Source organism: Cryptotermes secundus, unplaced genomic scaffold, assembly GCF_002891405.2.
Source record: "Cryptotermes secundus unplaced genomic scaffold, Csec_1.0 scaffold645, whole genome shotgun sequence".
NCBI lineage: Eukaryota > Metazoa > Arthropoda > Insecta > Blattodea > Kalotermitidae > Cryptotermes > Cryptotermes secundus.
Genome location: NW_019723910.1, coordinates 121,081 through 130,530, shown reverse-complemented (window position 1 = coordinate 130,530; position 9,450 = coordinate 121,081).

The following is a 9,450-nucleotide window of genomic DNA, read 5'->3' as shown; positions in this document are numbered from 1 at the left end:
AGAAAGCCAATCCGTTCAGAGAGAAAAGCAGCTGCACTCTCCTGTAAATGTTGCTTACACAGTTTGTGATTGCTTTATGAAATTGATAAAGCACATGTCAACTTGGCTCTTCGGTTCATCATGGCATTTGTGGAAAATTAAGCGTTTAGTGTAATACTTTTTTATGTACCATGTAAATGTGTGTTATGAAAATGTTTTGGTAAAGCTCATCTGTTGTGTGAGACTGTCTTTTCTTATCTCATACCCAGTTCGAAGTCTGCTGTGCCTAATGAGTAATGAAAATTGTATCCCAACATACATTGGTCTTTTACCAGTATTATATTTTTGTACATGTAACATAGGTAGAATGAGCAATGAAACATAATTGAATTTCATGATAGTTACTACAATAGCAGTTGTACTGTCACGTGTTGGGTATGCACGCGACAGTATGTTTTGGTTATATATTGGCCATTGACACAGCCCCAGTTTTACAAATCAGTGACATACAATTGAATTTCATGCCACAAAATAAGTTGCAGGAAAAGCAGCTATTTGTACAGCACTGCTCCCTTTTAAACCTTATATCTAAAAGTGGCAAATTCTGTGACAACTTATGTAAGTGCAAATTGATCCTTCAAGAGAATTACAATTTTTATTAGTAGTGGTGGTAGTAATATTGTCATTTACTATTCAACCAAAATTCAGGATAATAGAAGTTAAATTCACATTTCTTACTGTAGTACATTGCAGTGCCTGTCATTATTTATAGTATTTATCAGCAGTGAAGTAAACTTCTGATTCTGATACATATCTACAAATGAGATGCAGACAAATGAAAAATGTATGTAAAATTTCAAAGAATTGTGGTAGCAGTGTTGTACAGAATAATTCACTGTACTGGTGAAGTTTGCCATAAATAAATATGTGTAATATATTGGGAAATTTTGATGAAAGTAGGCTGTGAAAGGGGCATATTTGTTGTTGCTTTAAATATGTTTCTTTGCATAATATTTTCTCTCTATTTCACATTTGAAAGAATTGTTCATCTAGCAACAACATTAAACACTAAAATGTGGAGAGGGAAAAAATATTGATGTGAAACACCATTTAGTCACTGAAATTAATTGAAAAAGTAATTATAAAAATTAATTTCTCTAGTTGTGGTAACGTATATACATAATGCTAATTGGAATTTACAAACATAAATTAAGCCATGAACAGAAAGAAGTCAGCTGTCCTCTGATTGAGAAGTGTTGTTAATTTTCATAAATTTGATGGATCAAGAAATTAACTCCTGGAGCTAGATTATAAGACTAATTTGGTATTCTAGTTGTAGGCCAGCAAGGTTTTGTAGCATTCAGTTTTATATGTTCTGTATTGTGGCATCTGTTGCATCATATTTAATATTTCATTTCTGCATGTACTTCACCAGTGGAGCTGATGTCTGTTAAATTCAGAAGCCGTAAGAGTAAAATTTCTCTAGTTTGTTTCTCATTGCTGTTTTATTTTTCAGTCATAAATCTTGGTCTGTAGTTAGCTGTGTACAATTGATGTTGCTTTGTTTCCATGCTGTCAAACTTGCAGACATTTGTAGACAAAAATATGGAGACCCAATGTGATCACTGCTACAAGTATAAATGAAGTTCATAATGATTCTGAACAGTATAAATCTGTTTCACATGAATATATAATGCTAGTAAGGGTATTATGGGTTCTAGGCTGTACTACAATTTCCCACTTTTTCATGCCATAGAAAGATTTTTATTCTAAAATTTAGAACTGTAGGTGTAATCTGACCTATAGTCTGTCCAATGTTAGTAGACTGTTTCTTTTATGACAGCTGTGCTGTAATATGTTCCACTTAGAAAAGCAGCACTAGCCATTCAAACACACTTTGCTTCTTCATGATTACTGAAAACCTGTGTACAATCTTTTGAAGCATAGTGGACTGATTTGTGTTGAGAGAAAACTGAATTAACATTAGGGAAAGCTGTTAGGTTCTTAGTCTAAAAAGTATCATACATTATTATTTCATTATTTACATGATGTACATAAGATACACATATGAAGGAAGTAATGTCTTTTATGTCCATCCATATCTCAGATTGCTGGACAGATTTGATGAAATTTCATTTGAATGTTATGCCACTTGAAGTGTGTACTTTCTGTTGTTCTGAAATTGGCAATAGCATGATGGATGTACAAATGTACACACTCCTATGCAAATGTTTAGTCATGGGGCAGTTACTGTTACATGTGGTGGTTTGATCAGTGCTACAGAAAATAACATACGGTCAAAAAGAAGCTGATTGGAGCAACTAGTCTCACTGAAAATGCCAAGGTATGGGTAGCATGCATGAAAACATTAACATTACTGCAAGATTGCAAAAGAAAAATGCAGCGTTAGACTTCATATGGGTGACACTGTTGGAAGTAATGGTCTTAAAGGTTTAATAATAATACTGGGCATGCCAAGGGAATGGATATACTGAGGTACACTATGCTCTCAAATCACTAATACATACTTACCATGAAAATGTCTTTTATTAAAAATTAATCATCTCTTTATGGGAAAATGGGAAGCATGGTCAGAGCTCTAACAAAAGTTCCAGCTGTTTTGAGCCCAGTAACTTGTATATTTATTTTCCTGTTATCCAAAAATCAGTGCTGTCACAAGCTAATAAAGAAATTGTAAAATGTGCTTCCCAGACAGCGACTTCTTTTACCTGTGCTGTTGCACCATCCCTGTCCAAACAAAAGAAATTACGGTATGTGTAATGAGAATTTCTTTTTGAGGTGTGTTGTGTAAATTGCTGTTAAGAGTGAAAGCATTCTTGCTCTTGTTTATATTGGCATTGACAATACTTAAGATATATTCTTCATAAAGAAATGTTCCCCATATGTATATGTAAGTCACTGTATGCTATGCATTCAACTCTTTCTTCTACCATTCGCAGTCAGTCGGGTAAGAATTACTAGAATACATAGGTAAATGCTTCTGTTACAACTGATGCATTGTTTTGCTGCAGCTTAAAATCTGGAAGCAGAGTCTAGTATAAAGTCATTAGAATTCTTTATGAACATGAAAGATAAACTGGGATTATGTTTGATGGTATTTGTCATTTTGTGAATAAAACATTGTGTTTCATTGTGAGTGACAAAGTGTTTCTTGTGTCTGTTTACATTAGGTTGGCATTTTCAAATTTCAGATGAAAACAGAAACACTGTAAATTTGAGCCTAGAAGTTTCTGATGATGGTGTGTAGTAATAAGCATTACTGGTATTATTGATATTGTCCACTGTCTTATATTTTTCAGGTGTGACATTTTGTAAACTTCATTTGTTTCGATCATATAGTGTTAAAGTGAAGAGGGATTCCTGTTCCATTGTGTCTATTAGAAGGAGCAGATCAAGGAATTGAAATTAGTTCCTTCTAAAGGGCCCAGTGGAGGGAGCTCTTCCTTCCACTTTGTCAAACAGTGTCTGAAGGATATCCATTTTCTGAAGTGTTTGGAGAAATCTAATCTGACCTAGTAAACAGTGTACAAAATACTAGGCATGTTTACTGTAATATCATGCCTGTCTGGGGAAGCATCCATTTCTGTAATTGGATTCGTGTAATCAATTTACAGGCTTGTGTTATAAGAATTACAAACATAAAATATGTGCTAAAAATTCCTATGTACTTTTCTTTCACTGAAAATAAAATAGTCTTAGTGTTTTGATTTTGGGTTGCTGCTGTTGGTCCAATCACCTTACAAAATCATTCACATTTACCAAAATGTTATGAGAGTGTACTGTGAACTTTAGAAGTAGGTGTTTTATGAGCTTGAGTGTGGTTGTAAATGCATGTAAATGGGTAACAATTTGCTGAACATTATATAAACATGCTAAAAAAAGGCCTACTCTGTAAGATTTATAGCCCTGCATCAAAAGAGGTCTCTATTGTGTGGATTACAGTGTATTTCCATTTATGTACTGTGGCCAATAAATTTTAGGTATCTTCAAGGTCTTATTTATTCTCATATGTATTCCAGTTGCAAAGTTTCATAGAATTTGCCTTTGATATTATGACATCGGCCACTTTCCAGTTGCTGTAACACTTATCACGATACAAGAAAAGTCACTGAACAATGAACTAAACAGCCCACAATAACAGATGAATCAATATATACAAGGGAAGACAGTGTAATTTAATACTCAAATTGTGTTCCAGAAATTTACTGGGCCATCAAATGAAACAGGAACTGTTACGGGGTGGTGATATACTGCAGTCTTCAGTATGATTTTAGACTAGGTGTAATGTTGCTGCTTTGTGTCAGACATTCTGAGAACAGCAATGAATATGAAGAAACTGGGCATGACATTAATTGGTGGCTACATTTTTATACATTCAACATATAAGTTGCACAGCTAGTCAAGTTCTCTGACTTTTATGGAACCTAAATGTTCACTGCTATTTTTGCAAGAGCTCACAGAGGCCCTCTGTAATATTTCACACATGCACCTATTAATTTCTTCTGTGCCAAGATCCTTTTCAGCTAATTTGGAATTAAGAAGGGGGTTGGTAACCAAACCTACCTATCATAGAGTACATACATACATACATACATCTGTAACACATATCAAAGAGACTAATAACTGCAGAACATCCAGGAACATGGTATGTATGGGACTGATTCAAGAGCACTATGGTTCTGAGTCTTCACTAGTTGTAACCTGGCAATGGATTTAGCATAGTCTCACTGTAACTTCAAATCACACATGAAGCCTTTGCACAGTGCAAGTTATTTCTTGCCATTTCCTCTCAGTCACCCTAGACCCAATTCTTGACTACTCAAATTACCTTCTTTGTCCCTTTATAGCCCCATGGCATGTACCATGCAGAAAACACAGCATCTCTATTGTTGAGAAAGCTTGTTTACTGATCCATTACCTAGCAATGGGTCTGTATGTCACAATATTCTTCACTTATATTGCAGAACTGTTCATATTATACAGTTCATGTAATGATAATTGTTGGAGTGGATACTTCCATACTATGACAAGAGATCACTACAAGAAAATAAAGTGACATTCACGGCAGATTTTGAACATCTGGCAGCCATTATAGAACAGATGAGAGCTGAAATGAAATCCTATCAAAAGAGGATGGAGGCCTGTCTAACAAATGTTGGGGCCAAACAGGAAAAGGTAGAGGTCAACATGGAGGCCACAGTGGAGCACTACAAATGGGTACTAAGCGCAGAAGCCATGCAGGAACGGGCTCTGATGTTCTACACGGAGACCCCAAAGAAGCGACGGATAAGGAGAATATCAGGGCAACTGAGGACCGATTTTGTGACCTGCAACTGGGTGCAAGGTACTGCAATCAACAGAAAAAAACAGACCAAGGACAATGATGGATCCCTACAGGAATTTTCCAGTGCCATCAAACAAGTGACCCTCCATGTCTTTCCTGCGTGACACAAGAACCATGTTCATTGAGGATCAGACAAGGCATTCAGCAATAGGACAAGAGACCAAGGTGCGAAACGTCAGCTATGCTTGGGAAACAAGATGACACTCAACAAACCCCTCAGACATTAGAGCTGGAAGTCATAAAGGTGGCAGTTGGGTCTTCCATCAGGTTTTGCAAAACGAGTGTCAGGATGTTGTGGAGGAGCCCACTTGCTCCCAAGCAGAAGAAGAAATAGTGGTAGGCCTAAAAGATATCAATGTGACAAGATACCAGTATAATTTAACAAAAAGAAGCCATAAGCTGCTAGGCAATGTCAAATTAAAACACATTTCCATGGGGCAGTGGACACGTTTTGGCTGCACTGAACACATGACCCCACAACGGAGAATTGCTGCAAGACATGTTTTCTGTGCAGTTTATCATGCTGAGGTCATATAATGAGCTAGTCAAACTGAGGTTGGACATTTGGAGCTGCAGGTTAAGTGTGGGACAGCCCCCAGCTGGTAGTGACGTGACCACGGAAAAAGATGATGTTGGGATCCATTACCAGACACAAGACATATAAGAATTAGTGTGTCCTGCAGTAAGGAGTAGAGTGCATGAATTAGCAAGAGCACTGTAGGATGCTAAGAAGTGTTAACAGCATCTGATGACTATGATCTATTCATACACATACAATACATACACTGTATCTTTCACACTACTCAAAATTCACTGTTAAGAACTGAAACAAATGTTACTAAATTTTAAAGACAGGAGAGGGGTCAAAAGTTCTTATCAGTATAAAAATGAAACTGAAAATCACATAGCTCATAAATATTTGTATCAGTGTAATAACCTTGATGCTGAAAGGGGTTCTGTGGATTTTCAAGACATTTCTAATTTATTGCTTTCATCTGGCAAGTTACTAGTACAATGTAACATTTTTATGATACATTCCAGTGCTATAAGGTAACTTATTTTGTCTACTTCCTCACTGATCACATATTCGTCCCTTCTTTACCCCTTCTCTCAACCAACATATTGTTCTGCCATGTAATGTGTAAAATTCATAGCCAAACTCCAGTGCCCAAAGACAAATATACTTCAAAGTACACATCTGCAGGAAATGATTTCATACTTCACTCAAATACATGAATAAACATGATGATATACTAGGAACTTTTGATGGCCTGCAACAATGACATTTTGCAGATAATTCTAACACATTTTTTATACATGTCACCTCAGAGATCAAAAGGTACTATGTTTACCCGACTGTAAGACAATGAACTTCCATTTTATTTTTACTCAAACCTAGAGGGCCTCTTACATTCATGAATGAAGAAAAATGTGTGAAGAAATTTGATTCAGTGATATTTAATAGGTCAGACCATACTTTCATGAAAGAAAGAATCAGTTTTTGTTGCATAACAGTTGCACTTGCATAATCCATGTTAATTGTTCAAAGATTTCTTTTGAAAAAGGGGTTACTGAGATTAACCCCCCTCCCCACAACCCCCATTCACCAGCTCTGGCTGATTTTTTTTTTCTCTTTTCAAAGTTAAAAATGAATATGAAAGGAAAACAATTTTCATATCATCCAAAACACCCAAAAGACTGAGACTATCAATAGGAGATAATCTGGGGGGAATTTTAAGGGTGCTTGCAACGATTAGAAGAGAGGTGTAACAAGTGCATGGAGTCCCATAGGGACTAATCTAAATGACTTTCATAATAAATTTTTTCTCTGTGCTTCTGTTTTCTTTTTACATTTTTTTTACTCATTACTTTTCATATGCACTGTGTGCTTTTAAAGCAGTACTTATTAGGTTTTCATTATCAATTGTGCCACATTCACATGTAATTCATACACTGGCATATTTCTGAAGCACATTTCATAATGATGTAATGCACATCAGACATGAATTCATATAGTCAATGTTTCTAATACTGCTGAAGCAAAAGGAATATAGCATGAAGTGTTAATACTCCTACAAAATATTTTCATATTGATATCTGTGCTCTGAGATATGTCACGATTGCCAGATATTGTTCACTCTCTGGATGCACTGCTGTTCTGTGTGGTGTTTGTTGATGCTGATTTAAGGTATAGTATATGACATAAGTGTTAACACTGAACGAATGGTTATCAGGCATACCAAAAAATTAACAATGGCATGACACTGAGATAATACATAATGTGCAGTAAGGAACAATGTCAAAGAAGAAAAAGATGAGAGTTTAACTAGACAAGTTATATTACTATTTTTTCCTTGAAAATATTTACTGTGAAGAGAGTCCAAGTTTGTCTTACTGTCAGATAACTACGACATGCATCAAAACGTTCACATTCTTTATGTTTCTCGCATCTTCATTTTCAAAATGGTGTACCTCAGTTTGTGTTAACAATAAACTCTAAATGAAATATTTTAATTCATATACCTGAATGTGTATAATTTTTAAAGAAAATTATTATACTACATATAGTGGAACCTGCATTTAATGTTCCTCACAGAGTTTTCCTTTATTCAACATTAGAAGTCCCAAGTCAAAGATAATGCCACTTGCCACTTGTTAAATTCAGCTGAAATATTCACTTTTGCTTGGTTGTATTAGTCACACCTCTTCCAGAAAATAAAGAAATTATGTGGTTAGACTTCAACATGTCAGCAATAATCTTAGCCAATTAAAGAGCACCATACAGCATTTCCATTTAAACTTTTAAAATGCTAGGGCCCCAATACAATGAATACTTCTTCCCTTATTTCCAGATATATAAATTTGCTAAACAGTATTTTATTATTCATTACTTGGTACTATAACAGTGATCAGGCATTATTTAAGGTGACTTAAAATGTTTTCACATTTTACTCCTAATTGACAGTGGGTGAAAAAGATGCACACAGAATCGCATTTTTTCCCCACATTTTTTGGATGGAAACCATGACAGACATATAAATGGTTCCTAGAACTAAATACTTGTATGTCATATTTTGATGTGGAATACCAACCTGTAGGGTGGAATGTCAACCCAACTAACACTGATAATAAATAAAAACTTCTAAATTTGAGCTCTTGAGATACATATGCAAAAAAACTGAATTAAGAGAAGAAAAATGGATAGAATAACATTTAATGCTTTCATGGGTATTTTCTGATCTTCACCATATACACCAGATATATTCGTAAAATAACTATGAGTTACATGATCATGAGCAATAATCTGAGTGCAAACGGTTACATTTATTTCAATTCCAATAATGGGGGAGGGGGGCCTGAGTATTTCGTGAAAACCAAAACGGGGGTAGTGTATCAAAAAGTCTTGGAACAACTGATCTAAAACCAATTAAATATATAATATGCCACACTGCAATTGATTGCTGGTTGAGAAGTAATCTTTTCAGCACGTGTGAAGTTGTAACAATGTACCTATTCTGCAACCAATCAACGAAGTGGAACAAATTCAATCATAAATTTAAATGAACCAGTAAGCTTTCCTACCACATCAAACCAACAACAATGGAGTTTGTTTATGAACAGGCCACCAAAGATAAATATCACAAACACAGAAAACAACATATCATATGAATTTCATGCGAAGAATGAAATGTACTGATACGTTCTCATTACTTTCTGTGTAACTTATAACACAATGCAGAAAATAGGACAGGAAGGCTAGAGCTAAAGTTTCTCAAACTGTCTGGTAATACAACACCACTTACACAATCAGAAGCATTCACAGACAGAAACTGAGCAGTCAACAGGCACATTTTCATGGGAATGTCCATATTAAGGTACAATTCAGATCTTCAGTTACTATATGCATGTTTCTACATTAACCCTTCAGCGTGGTTTGCCATACATGGTATACTGGTATTTAAATGGTCCTACCTGCGGTTTGCCATACACCGTACGCCAAGCTGTGAGTTTAATTTCGAAGGCCCATAAATATGGAATGAACCATGCCAGCATGACGACGATTGCACCGGGCTGTTGTGAAAATAATGAGCTCTCTGTTTGTGTAA